Consider the following 15,055-nt stretch of genomic DNA (forward strand, 5'->3'; position numbering starts at 1 on the left):
TGACTATTTTGACAGCTGAGGCATTAAGGAATTACTGCAGCATCCACTCCTTCAGCTACTGCATTCCAGAGATTAGCATATCATAAATGAGAGATTAACTCATTCGCTGATATTTTTTGTAAATTTTGTATATATACTCCCCTGAGTAACTCATAAGGGGTTGGTAATTTTCTCTATGAGACAAAGGTATTATACACTTTCAGAATTATCTAATACAAAGGGCTGGATGAGCTCGGTGATTTCTTGAAATATTTGGTGTCTAGATGATGCTCCATGTGCTGACGCAGAATCCCTGTGCTGTCTGATTAAATAACAAGTTTTTTCCTTAATCGTTGTTCTTGTCTTTCTTATGTTTATCAAATCATACTCATCTTATACTAAGGTAGCAGTAAAAAGAAAGAATAGTGCAGGACTTGTTTCACTACACCTTGTACTCAATTTTTACTAATGTAAATGTTTGTCTTCAGGATTACTATGCACATGAATTCTTAATTGCTCATGTAGCTGTTAATTCTATATGTACGAATATCACCTAGAAATTCTTAAATGCTCCTCGGTCAATATTCTCACTGTCTTACTCCAACAGTTTACTGTAAGATTCTTAATTGCCTTGCATAAACTGGACACAACCCACCCAATCACATTATGAAAGTTTATTTCTCAGACACTAACCTTGCTCTGCAGCATCACTACAACAAATCACTCAACACCTCAAAATAACTAAAGGACCCCTGACTCCATAGCCCAATGGACTAGAACACTTTGGAGAATGCATAAGCACCTTGACTGAAATTATCATCCAACCAAAACCTTAAACAAACCTGACCTTATAGCTAGCCTAAAATCAGTGCAAAACAGAGATAAATATTAAAGAGAGAGCCCTCTCTGATTACAGCCTGGCTAGAAGCTGTAATCCAAAGATTGGTTAGTGGTTACCCCGGCCGTATTCCCTTGGAGTCAAAGGGAACAACCTGGGTGTTAACATAAATGGCGACTCCACTGGGGACTTCTTAGGATTTTCCAATTTCTATACATCTCTCAAAGCTACAGATCAAGCCTGAAATCAGTCAGGAGGCCTTCAAAGCTGTTTCTGTGTCACATTGACAGCTTTAGGGAAGAGCTTTTTCAGTGAATCTTCATCTCAGCTTTGAAATATATATAGCCATTCCAAAATCTTTATCCAGTCCTTGCAGATATAAAAACTTCCTATAAAATCCTAAAAAACAGTTAGAAGCTGGCTCCCAAGAAAAATCCACGGCATACTAGGGCAAATCCTGACCCTAATCCACCCATCATTGTTGATAATCCAAATACTATCCCTAGAAACATTAGGAGGCAGCAAAGGCAGGAGCAGCCTGCTGATTTAACCTCAGATTCAGATCATCCCAGCCTTATCTCTACTCCATGCAAGGTCCTTTTCCGGTCTACCCCTAGTTCCCCTAGTTCACCATCCACATCTCAAAGTCCTCCTCTCACATCTTCATCCACTGCACATATCCCCTTGACCAACACTCTAGGTTCACCCTTACCTATTACCACCGTGGTACCCACTGTTCCTATTATCCCAGCTGCCCCTGTTAATCCTTTAAACCCTGTAAATATGGCTAACAGATATGCACCCTTGCAAATACCAGCTAATGCTGCAGCTCTACCCCAAGATTACCAAACCAAAATCTCATATTTTGACTCCAATGGCCCTCTGACAACTATTCAGCATGCCAAAAGGATGCAAGACCATTTTGAGACCTATGAAATAGACGATGACAGTGTCAGAATGAGGATGTTTGTTCAAAGCCTAACTGGGGATGTAAGAACTTGGTTTAGATCCCTGAATGCAAATTCCATCACGACTCCTGACGAACTGTATCAAGCCTTTACTAGCAGATGGGAGAAGAAGAAGGATCCTCTGCACATACTTGGTGAATATGACACTATCAAAAGAGGTCCCCAAGAGACTATTTTGGAGTATTGTGCAAGATTCAACAATGTATATAACGCAATCCCACAAAATTTAAGACCCCCTCCTGATTTAGCTTTGTACAAATTCCCGGATGGTTTTGACCCTGATATGGCCTATCAGTTGAAGGAAAGAGACCCTCAAACCCTTGCAGAGGCCCAAAGGGTTGCTATCACAGTGGAAGCCAACCTGATTGCCAAAAGAAACAGAGCAAGGTTGGAAAAGAGGACTGTCTTCAAGGAGGAACCCTCTGCTTTTGACCAAAAGCTGGATGCAATACTCAATGGAATGAAAAGATTGGGTGATAGAGTGGAATCAGTTGAGAGAAAATCATCATGGGAAGCACCACAAAACAACCCTCCTAGGAATCCAAATTTTAGGAGAACTCAAAACCCAAATGTTGGCAAGGCCACTGCTGACCAAGACATAAGACCCCCTTTCCAAGAAAACTATGCTGAAACTTCCACATCAACGGAACCCAATGAAGATCCTCAGATTAATTTAATGGGTCTAGATGGCGAAATTCAAGTTTTCTTAACACAAGAAGATCATGAGGATGATGAAATCAAACTGTTCCAAACTAAATCAGGTGAATCCTTTGACTTTAAACAAGGCTATGACACTGCTGTTTATGAGGTCCATAAACAATACAAGCTAAGGAGCAGAACTGTGAATGTAAATCAGCCTGAAAAGGTAAAGGATAATCAGCAGCCTAAAAGAGCCATAGTCACAGAGCCTAATGACAAAACAAATTCACATGCAGAAGAAGTAATTATTGAAGAGATTACTGAACCATTGTCTTTAAAACAGCAGCCTATGGCCACTTCATCCTCTCACCCTAATTTAAATATTACTCCTCAAGACATGGGTAAAAAAGACGAGTCCCAAAATCAAGATAAGAATCAAGAAGAAGAGTTAGTGAACAAGGAAAGGACTGTTATCCATAACCCTAAGACCCAATCTGAAAAACCTTTTGACCTAGAAACTGAAATAGGCAAACTAAAGATAGCAATTCCTCTCTCAGAACTAGCCAAGCATGACATCTATAAACAACAGATCAAGAAGTCCCTTCAACTCACTGGCAACAAAGATGATGTTAATGTGTTGGATGATACCCCAGAATTACTATTTGGCCCAGAAGTGGATGGAAAAACAGTAGTCACAGGGGTATTACCTTTTTATGTCAGCTTACATATTCATGATAAGATATTACATAATGCAATGTTTGACTCAGGTGCCTCTCACAATCTCATGCCAAAAGCAGTCATGGAGAGATTGAATCTAGATATAACAAGACCATACAAGGACTTGTTTTCCTTTGACTCCAGCCAAGTCAAGTGTTTAGGTCTTATAAAAGATTTATGTGTGTCTCTGGTTCAATACCCAAACAAAACAATTCTAATGGATGTTGTAGTTGCTGATATCCCACCTAAGTATGGGATGTTGTTATCAAGATCATGGGGAGCTAAGCTCCAAGGCTCCCTACAATTAGATATGTCATATGCCACCATCTCTGTTTTTGGGCAACCAAAAAGATTATACAGAGAAACACTCATGAAATACATGGTCAGCAGTGAAGAAAAGCCTCAAAACTTTCCCATATATGTTGTCCATTCAGACATAGACTCATACATTCTCTTCAATGACAGCACAACCCTCTCAAAAAATGATGTTGAAACTGAGATACTCATACAAGAGGAAGACCCTAATGAAAGAATTACCACCCATGAAACAACAGTCAATCAATCACTAGACACTGCTGCTGCTCTAGTTGTAAGACATATTCAATCAAATGATGAGACTGTTCTAGAAGACAGGCCAGATGAAAAACCAGAACTTCAACTTACTTTGCCAGCCCATGAACAGATTGTTAAAACTCCTTCACAACAAGATATTCTATGGTTCCTTGAATTTGATGGCTCAGTCAACAAATTAGGGGCAGGAGCTGGAGTTTGGGTACACAATAAAGAAAACACTCATGCAGAAGGCAGAGCCTATAGATTAAACTTCAGATATACTAATAACATGGCAGAATATGAAGCTCTTTTGCTAGGCCTCAAGTTAGTAAAGTTCTTACAAGCTGCCAGGGTTTCAATCATGGGAGATTCAGATTTAGTTATCCAACAAGTGAAGGGAAATTTTGTCACAAATGACAAAAGACTAAGGTCTTATAGGTCTGCTGTAGCTGAAGTACTAAACTTTTTCTCTGAATTCCAAATCACTAAAATTCCTAGAACCCACAATCTGCATGCTCATAGTCTGGCCACATTTGCTAGTACTTGCAAATTACCATTGGAGCCTAACAATTGTTTCACAGCTGAGATAAAACACAGACCCTCCATTCCAAACAATGTCAAATATTGGCAAGTATTTGAGGATGATATGCAAATAAACAATTTTTTAACGCTGCAACAAGAATTTGCAGGATTAAATATTGACACTGACAGAGCAAGTCAATCACAAATACTTGAAAGAGCAAGTCAATCACAAATACAGTTTAAACAGGTTATTCACCCAATATCACCTAGAACAGCAAAACAAATGCTGAATCCAACTATCTTCAACAAGGAAAACATTCAGCAAATTCAACCAATCAGTTGTGAAGAAGTGGCCAATGCTGAAACTGAAATCATAGAGCTGAAAGACAATTTTCTGCCAACAGGCCTAACTCCACTAGAGGACATCTTTGATTCAAATGATATTCCCAGAAAACCAAAGATGCATCCCTTAAATGCAGCCATTGAAGAATGCAACATTGGTACCATTGACAAACCCAAAATAATAAGATTGTCTGCATCTCTACCTCCTGATCAAAAGCCTAAACACATTGACCTCTTTAAAGAGTTCCAGGATGTTTTTGCATGGAGTTATGAGGACCTAAAGTCCTATGATACCTCTGTTATCCAGCATACTATCCCTCTCAAGCCTGATCAAAAACCCTTTAAACAAAAATTGAGGAGAATCAATCCTATGCTTCTCCCAGCAATGGAACAAGAGGTACAGAAAATGTTCAAGGCAGGCATCATAGCACCAATCAGATTCTCTGAGTGGATTTCAAACTTGGTCCCTACAAGAAAGAAAACTGGTGAAATAAGGCTATGTGTGGATCTTAGGAACTTGAATCAAGTATCCCTCAAAGACAATTATCCCTTACCCAAGATGGATCACATTCTCCAAAGAGTGGTAGGGGCCTCAAGGATCTCATTACTTGATGGATTCTCGGGTTTCAATCAAATCTTAGTACACCCTGATGATCAAGACAAAACTGCATTCACAACCCCGGGGGGAACTTTCAAATATGTAAAAATGCCTTTTGGATTGAAAAACGCAGGGGCAACTTTTCAAAGAGCAATGGATATTGCTTTTTCCAAGGAGATTCATGACTTTCTTGTCATTTACTTAGATGACCTTACACCTTTCTCAAAATCAGATCAAGAACATTTGAAACATTTGAGACAGATCTTCCTAACATGCAGGAAATATGGAATTTCCTTGAATCCCAAGAAGTCTCTATTTGGTTTGGAAGAAGGTAAGCTGTTAGGACATATCATTTCAAAGGATGGCATAAGAATTGATCCGGATAGGATACAAGCTATCCTACAAATGCCCCACCCACGAAATATCAAAGAATTGCAGGGATTTTTGGGAAAAATCAATTTCTTGAGAAGGTTTATCCCAAACTTAGCAGAATTGATCAGATTGCTAAATAACATGCTAAAGAAAGATTCAAAAGTAAAATGGATTGTTGAAGCCAATCAAGCCTTTGAAGGTATAAAGTTGGCCCTTACCCAAACCCCAGTTTTGACCAATCCTCAATTTGACAGAGAATTTATCATTTTTTCTTTTGCCTCCCAGCATACTATTGCTGCTGTTTTGTTACAGAAAGATGACCAAGGAAATGAGAAGCCAATTGCTTTCTTTAGCAGAGCTCTTAGAGATGCACCTTTAAAATATCAAATCATGGAAAAACAAGCTTATGCTTTGGTTAAAGCCATTAAGGACTTTAGGATTTACATCCTTTATTCACATGTTATAGCTTATGTACCAAGTCCTATTGTCAAAGACATTCTCACCCAAGAAAACCTAGAGGGCAGAAGAGGAAAATGGATTGCCAACATCTTGGAATTTGATATTGAGATAAAACCTACAAAACTAATAAAAGGGCAAGGTTTGGCCAAACTAATGACAGAAGCAAACTTCCAAGCCTTAGACATCAACCAGCTAGACAGTAAACCGGAGCTGGCGACTCCAAAGATCAATGTAGCCTTTGAACAATCCCCTTGGTACTCTGATATATGTCATGTATTGCAAAACCTGTGTGCTCCCCCAGGATTGTCCAGAACTAAATGTAGGTTCTTAAAAATGAAAGCTTCTAAATTCTGTGTTATGGATGGAAATTTATTTTGGAAAAACCATGAAGGGATATTGCTAAACTGCCTAATTGAGAATGAAACTGACAATATCATAAAAGAATTTCATGCAGGTGACTGTGGTGGACACTTGTACTGGAAGTCCACTGTGGATAAAATACTAAGGGCTGGTTACTACTGGCCCACCATGTTCTCTGATGTCAAGAAATTTACCACCTCATGTCATAAATGTCAAGTGTTTGAGGGAAAGAGACAGTGGCTGCCACTTCCCTTGAGGCCTATTGCAACAGAGAGACCTTTTCAACAATGGGGCTTGGATTTCATTGGGGAAATTCATCCCTCATCTTCAGGCCAACATAGATGGATCTTAACAGCCACAGACTACTTCACCAAGTGGATTGAAGCTGTTCCATGCAGACAAGCAAATGATTCCACTATCATTCAGTTCTTGGAGAACAACATATTGGCTAGATTTGGCTGCCCTGACAAAATAATAACAGACAATGCTGCTGCTTTCAGATCCAAGAAAATGGTGAATTTCTGCCACAAATTTCACATTACCTTAGGCCATTCTACTGCATACTATCCCCAAGGTAATGGCCTTGCTGAGTCATCAAATAAGAGCTTGGTAAACATTATAAAGAAAGTGCTAGAAGAGAACAAAAAGAATTGGCATAAGAAGCTTGTGAATGCTCTATGGGCAGATAGACTAACAACCAAAAGATCAATTGGGACCAGCCCATATGAGTTGGTTTACGGATTGGAAGCCAAATTTCCCTCATCACTAGGAGTGCCTGTCATGAAGCTTCTTCAAGAAAGCCAAGCTGAACCAAATGATATGCAAAGAAGGATCAATCAAATCATATGCTTACAGCAAACTAGAGACCAAGTTTTCAGCAGAGTTCAAGTTCTACAAGAAAAATTAAAGAAGGCCTTTGACAGAAGAACTAAAGCAGAAGATTTCAATATTGGGGACAAAGTCCTCAAGTGGGATTCAAGAAGAGAGGATAAGGGAAAACATGGGAAATTTGATTCCCTTTGGAGAGGACCATTTGCTGTCCAAGCAGTACAAGGAAACAACACTTATTTCCTTAAGAGTCTTAATGAAACTGATTTGGATGAAGGTCCTGTGAATGGCAGGATGCTGAAGCACTATTTTGACTATCACCCATAAGTGCAGCCTGAGTTTCCATTGTACATACTCAAGTGTATATATTACTTTCTGTGAAAATGTAAAAATGCAGTTTCTCAAGCTTTATTAACTATCAGCAAAAGATAAATAGATTCAGAGATCTACCAAGAAGGAAAGTGCACAATTTTGGGCATTTCAAAGCAGCATACTTCAAGTTTGGTAAAAGCAGTCAAGGGCCAAGGCATTCTGACCTGCTGTTCTTGGTCTTTCAAATGAAAAACCATCCCCATGTGGAGCCACTGTTAGCTACCTATACCAATAGGTTTCATATTTCATGATTGATAATGAAGAGATCCAAATATGTTCTGCTTTGGTCATGCAAAGATCACATATTTCCAAAAGAAAACAATCTGTGTATATAGCTTGATGTTGTCTAAATTTTGATGGATGGTCCAACAGCCTAATCTGGATCATGCCAAGTTTTGAATTTCCAGTTGTAGAATAGAGAAAGAAGTCTGTCCAAACTGTTTAATCTTGGCAGACAAGTAGTTTAGGTAGAGAAGAAAGGCTCCCAACTGCTTAATCTGGGACCTTGGAAGAAATAAGGGTAGAAGTAGATAGAAAAACAAAAGAAAAAGCCAGAGAAAAGAAAAGGCAAGTAAGGGTCTGCAAGCCTAAGTGCACCCTCCAAGAAGAAATAAAAATGCTAGGCAAGTAGATGGGTAGGCAGCTGGGGTTGCAGAAATATCATTCCTTGCAAATATATGTGTGCTGAAATGTCCACAAAGGAAAATCAATGGTTGAGAAGCTCCTTTTCTCCATCAGGTTGCAGCAAAGAAAGGAAGCATGTCTAACTTCCCAAATTTCCCCTTCCACTCTTATTACTAACATCCCTTCATCCATGGAGATTGATGAAAAGATCTGAGGTTTCATGGTGGTTCTTATTCATTTAAAAGCCACATTTCTTGTCTAAAACTCTTTTCATTTTGCTCTACTCCCTAAGCTAAGTTATTTTCAAACAAACTTAGTGGTATCTCCCCTCATCCACTCCTCTTCTATCCATATTAACCCCTAACTCTATTGTATAATTCCCCTATGTTACCCTTTCCCTATTATTATAACACCATGGTGTATAAACCCCCAAGCATTCTATAAATATCCTCCTTTTAGCATTATAGCTAAATAGGTTTGTCTAAGGGAGAATTTAGTCCACCTGGGACTATGCTCAACCCTGTCAAGGAATTACTCTAACCCCTGGTTAGGAGTAATAACCTCTCCATAAGCCCTAACCTCACCTCTGCTAAAACCCTCCATAAACCCTTTTTTCACAAATTAACCCAAAAACCCCAAAAAACTCACGAAAACCCTCAATCCTAAAGTTTTCCGCCAAAAGTATTTAATTGAATATTTAAATAAACCAGCGGGACCCCCCAACCTGCACGATCCGTCGGAGGACCCGCCAGCCGTCCGATCTCTACCGCCCAGATCTATGGTGGGCGGTCATTTTCACTCCCCGACCTGCCGACCTTTAGCGTCCGGGGAAAGCGGTTTTCTACCCCGTACAAGGGACGCGTGGCAGGCGGTGGGGTTGTTCGGAGCCCCCCTCCCCGATACTGCCTTTGCCCAAAGGTGGTGCGGGGAACCCGCTTACCACCATCCCATTACAGCCTCCCCCTTGCGTCATCCTGACGTAGCGCCCTTCCCCGCCCCCTCGCCGTGTGGCCCTCCACGTAACCCTGCCACCCTATCCACCCGCCACCGTGTCCTACCACCCTGGCCTACACCTCAGCAGCCACGTCACCTCCGTACCCGGGCCTGTCATGACGTCATGCTGACGTCATCAGCAGAAAGGCGCCAATTACCCTATTTTTCCGAATTTTATCGTTAAAGTCATGTTTTGAGGCATTTTCAATGTCATTTTCGCGTGAAGAAGGAGAAAGCCGTTGCAGCTGCCAAAGTGACTCCAGACCTCCAAATTCAAATTGCAACCGCTCAGATTCATCACTTCAACCTTCAGAGTTTGGCCCGCAAGCTGTCTAAGCGTTTTGTCCAGGTATTCACCGTAATTCCTCTGTCTGGCCCATGCTTACCAATTCTCTGTAAATTGCCATTAGAATACCTGTGGAAATTCATATAAGCTCTACACCTATTACCTAAAGTAAGCCAAGGCAATCTGCATTGCCCCAGCTCTGTAATTCGACATAGAAACAGTCAATTGCCGGGTAAAAACTGTGAAATTACCTTTGAAGCGCCCGGCATTGTTCCCTTTTTCCGGGTGTACACACCAGCTGCAACCTTTCACCTAAATAATTCCTCATACCCTCTGCAAATTGCCTTGAGCAGTTCACAATCCCTGTGAACTTGCTAAAAAACTGCAGAAACAAGACTGTGTGTTTTTCATTATAAGACACAGTTCAGACATTGACTACAATTGACCTGGCATTTTGAGCTCTTAAAACTTTGCAAGCCATTTAACTCATTTTTACTCAAAATCAAATCATATAATGGCTGCTTCTGCATCCTCATCCCTCAGTGTGGCTCCATTAAATCCACCAAATAAAGAGCTGGAGGCCTTGGCATTTGCTGACAAGGACTATCTTATTGAAGACTTTGAGGGTGACAGGGACTTCTTGCAGACCTTCTGCCAATTAAGAGAGGACTATAAGGATGGTCATGGTACACATGGGATATGGGAGTCAAACCTGCCATACTATTGTCTCCCAGCTGTAAATGTCTTCCCTGAAATCATTCACCTATGTGCTGAAAACTATGATGTGCAGCACAGAGCTATTAGCACTCCATCTGGGAGGATCCTTTTCTACATTAATGCTGAGTCCATCAACAAAATGTTACATTTTGATCAGACAGATTTGCTAATCCCATTTTCCATGAACTATTTGCTGGACACTGGTGCCATGATGACCAGTGAGGAGATTCAAAAGGTTACCAGGAATTTCATGAAACCTGAGTGCCAGCCTACAGGGCCACCTCCCTACCTGCATGTCCATTTCAATGATGTAGGCAGGCTTTTACTGGACATGATTGCCTATGTGTTGGGATATAAAAACAGTGAGCATGTGGATAAAACAATGCTGGTATTGCTATCTGCTTACAGCCCACGCCAACCCCCTGCCCGCAAATATAACTTTGCTAAGTTCATAGCTAACAAGATTCATGATCAGTTGAGCAGAGTGGACAGACAGGGGGTCTTCAAGTACTCGGCCTATATTTACCACCTGTTCATGTACTATCATTCTGAAGCCTTCCCATGCTACATCAGAAAGCTGGATCACAGAGGGGAAAGAAGATCTGTCATCTTCTGGACCTCTGTCTATCACAAAGTCACAAATTCACCCTATACCTACTGTGAATTTGTTGACCAATTTGTATACCCAGTCTCTTGCCTGTTGATGAGGTCCCCTCCTCCCAGAATATCAAATGAGATAAAGAAAGCTCTGCAGCTTTCCAAAAAATATAAAATAGGTGACTGGTACCTATATGAGAACCATATTGTCATTAGGATCTACGGCTGTGAGCTCTGTCCATACAGGCTCCCAAAATATGTACCTATGAGGTTATTTGCCTTGGAGTATTACAGGCAGTTGATTCAGTCCGACCTCACCCATTTCCACAGCGCCAAAAAGAAGGCCCACCTCAAGTTTAAACACCAGTTGGGCCCCTTCATCATGAACAAGAAAGAAGGGTGGGAAGATGCAGACCTAATCCTTAAGGATAAATACAAGCTGTCCTATAGTTTTCGGTGGGTCCATTATGACCCTGAAGGATTCATCACTGCTAGGAGAAACAAGTATAGGCTTATAGGCATTAAGCATTGCCAGTACCCACACATTGAAAAATATGCCAACCTGCAAGAATGGCAGATGGATACTCTAGTTGAAAATTTAACTGAGGAAGAGACAATGCTAAAGAATAGGAGGGAGCTTGAAAAAACTATTGACCTAGACTATGTGCAGCAGGTACCTTTCAGACCCCCTTATTCAGTGGGAGAAGGGACCTTGGCCACAAGGACTGCACCACAGGCACCCTCTACATCAGCACCGGTGACAGACAAAGGCAAAGGCATAATGGGCGCAGAGGAGGAAGCAGTGAAGGAAAAGTCTGCCCCTATAACAGAGCAGCAAACAGGGCAGCAAATAGGGCAGCAAACAGAGCAGCAGCCAGAACAGCAGTAAGGGAAAACTGTCCTACCACAAACTGGGCTGCCAGCAGCTCCAATAATGCAAACACCACCACCTCAAACTGAGCCATTGACTGCCCCAATTTTGTAGACCCCAGCACATGAGGAAAGGGGGACAAAAAGAGATAGAGAAGAGTCCACTCCCCTCAGTGGATCCTCCCACCAGCCAGAAGCCAAAAGTCAAAGAGCAGACTCCCCAGAGGTAGAATACATTACTGAAGATGTCTTGGACAGTGCAAGAAAAGACAGGGAGGGCAGTCAGCATACAGGTACAAGCTCCTTTCAGCAGGAGCAAACTTTACAGCTCGGTTTGGAGGTGTCCTCTTCTTCCCAACAAAGCAAGAAGCCCAAGAGCACCAAGGCTTCTTTCAAACAAATAAAAGCTCAGAATGAGCTGCTGAGGGCTGAGGTCTACAAGCAATTCATAGATGCAACACCAGCCCAGCAAGAAAGGCTAATGTCGGTATATGACATTCAGCAGGAAAAGATAATCTTCAGCCACTTTAAGCCCAAAGGGCCGCAGCCTAAGACAGCTGCAGATTTTGTAAAGACAAGGGTGGAGGTCCTAGCCAGAGATATACATCCCATGGACCAGATTGAACTCCATAAGCAAGATGGGGAGATGGTCTATGCAACCTTGGTAGAGAAGGCCACCATGGCCCATGAGTTGAAAGAGTCCCTAAAAAACACCAACACCCAGTTGGATTTTGAGAGAATGTCCTCTCAGGCCAAAGACAATAGAATAAAGTCTCTTGAGGAGATCATCATTGATCTAGGACATGATCCTAGTGATCCAACGGGTGTGAAGGCCCTCATGAAGAAGAAAGATGATGACCTCAATGCATTGAAGAAAAGGTTGAAGCTGCAGCCCACAGAGCACCCTCAAACAGCAGAACTTCAAAAGCAAAAACAGGCTGAGGACCAACTAGACCTCCTAATGCAGCAAGACCAGAGGATCAGGGAATTGGAGAAAGAGCTGGAAGTAGCACTACAAGATAAACAGGCAGAATCCACTTCCCAAGCTCCTCCAACTACTTCAACAACAGCAGCAACTTCAGGGGCAGCAGTGGCCCCCACAACAGAAGCAGCAGGAACAGCAGCAGCTCGAGATGCTAGCCCAAGTATAGAGGAATTGACCAAGGCCATCAAAGCAATGGAGCTCCAGGCAGATGAAATAAAGAAGGCCAAGGAGAAGTTGGCAGAACTGGATGCCAAGTATGACAAGTCCAAAGTGACTGTAGCAGAACAGGGCAGAGAAATAAAGGCCCAAAAAGAAAAGATAAAGGCCTTAGAGAAAGAGCTGAATCTGGAGACTGCTATGGCCGACATAAAGAGAATCCTATGGGCCAAAATTGTCCAATCCATCAAACAGCAATGGAGGTCAATAAAAATAATGCATGAGCAGATGGATTTGATGGGTCAAGCTCAAGCAGAAATTCAGAAGGCCAAGACAGTGCTAGGGAACAGAGCAGAGCAGGCAAACAGAATGATAGACTTCCTGAACAGGCAAGAAAGGGAGGAATTGGCTGCTATAGGCATTCCCAACAGAACAGAGGCTGTCCTCTCTGCCAAGAAGGTACTAACTCTCAGGAACTATATACAAACAGTGGAGAGGAAGTACTATGAGATGCAAGCAGATGTGGAAGAATACAAAGTTAAAATGGGAGTGCTGCAAGCAAAAGGCCTGCCCAGCTTACTAAGTGGTGCAGGAAAACTGATCTCTCCAGATCAAATGGCCAACAGAATGGCAACCACTATTGAAAATCAGATTATTGCATCTGGCAGTTCATTTGAACAAGCAGGGCCTCCCACAGGGCAGAGCTTATATGACAAACTTGAAGGCCTATTCTTCATTGAGAATGAAGTGAGTCACCTGTTTGAAACCCCTCCCAATATTTATAGACATACAGAGGCCGAGGAAACATTGATAAAGATGCGCAGACATCAAATGCCTAAAGAGGATTGGTGGCAATTTATGCTTCAGATTTTGCCACGGTAGCTTCAGTCATTCGGCCACTGCCAGCTCCAGGTCACTACAAGACAAATAACATGACAAATGTCAGCAGTTAAAGCAGTTAAAAAAGTGACTCATCACATAGACAATGACAACTATCCAAGTTTCAGACAGTACATCTCCGGCCGACTCTAACAGCCATAAAGTCCAAATATCTTCTGACTATTTTGACAGCTGAGGCATTAAGGAATTACTGCAGCATCCACTCCTTCAGCTACTGCAGTCCAGAGATTAGCATATCATAAATGAGATATTAACTCATTCGCTGATATTTTTTGTAAATTTTGTATATATACTCCCCTGAGTAACTCATAAGGGGTTGGTAATTTTCTCTATGAGACAAAGGTATTATACACTTTCAGAATTATCTAATACAAAGGGCTGGATGAGCTCGGTGATTTCTTGAAATATTTGATGTCTGGATGATGCTCCATGTGCTGACGCAGAATCCCTGTGCTGTCTTATTAAATAACAAGTTTTTTCCTTAATCGTTGTTCTTGTCTTTCTTATGTTTATCAAATCATACTCATCTTATACTAAGCTAGCAGTAAAAAGAAAGAATAGTGCAGGACTTGTTTCACTACACCTTCTACTCAATTTTTACTAATGTAAATGTTTGTCTTCAGGATTACTATGCACATGAATTCTTAATTGCTCATGTAGTTGTTAATTCTATATGTACGAATATCACCTAGAAATTCTTAAATGCTCCTGGGTCAATATTCTCACTGTCTTACTCCAACAGTTTACTGTAAGATTCTTAATTGCCTTGCATAAACTAGACACAACCCACCCAATCACTTTATGAAAGTTTATTTCTCAGACACTAACCTTGCTCTGCAGCATCACTACAGCAAATCACTCAGCACCTCAAAATAACTAAAGGACCCCTGACTCCATAGCCCAATGGACTAGAACACTTTGGAGAATGCATAAGCACCTTGACTGAAATTATCATCCAACCAAAACCTTAAGCAAACCTGACCTTATAGCTAGCCTAAAATCAGCACAAAACAGAGATAAATATTAAAGAGAGAGCCCTCTCTAATTACAGCCTGGCTAGAAGCTGTAATCCAAAGATTGGTTAGTGGTTACCCCGGCCGTATTCCCTTGGAGTCAAAGGGAACAACCTGGGTGTTAACAGGAGGGAGGGCACATGCCTTGAGACTTAGCCATTTTTGCTTGTAATATGCCACTGCCCCCTCTCGATAGCGATATCGCATCGGAGGGGGATCAAATAGATCCTTATCTCATCAGAGCATGCTTTTTATGAAAAAGTGAAGGCAAATGAGTTTGGAGGGGTGATTAAGGTGCTTTAAAATGGATTCCTAGGGCATCGGAAGGGGTCCGATGGCACAAAAAGAGGATTTTTTCAATTTTTTGA

At 41.4% G+C, this 15,055-nt stretch overlaps 1 pseudogene; it reads right to left on the reverse strand.

The window, feature by feature from the left end:
* The window catches only part of LOC149244477 (potassium channel AKT1-like), a 41,685-nt pseudogene that overhangs the window by 13,582 nt on the left and 13,048 nt on the right, over positions 1 to 15,055 (reverse strand).

Source organism: Pinus tabuliformis, chromosome 8, assembly GCF_031772625.1.
Source record: "Pinus tabuliformis cultivar Carrire ecotype Pingquan chromosome 8, CPIR1, whole genome shotgun sequence".
In the NCBI taxonomy this organism is placed as follows: Eukaryota; Viridiplantae; Streptophyta; class Pinopsida; order Pinales; family Pinaceae; genus Pinus; species Pinus tabuliformis.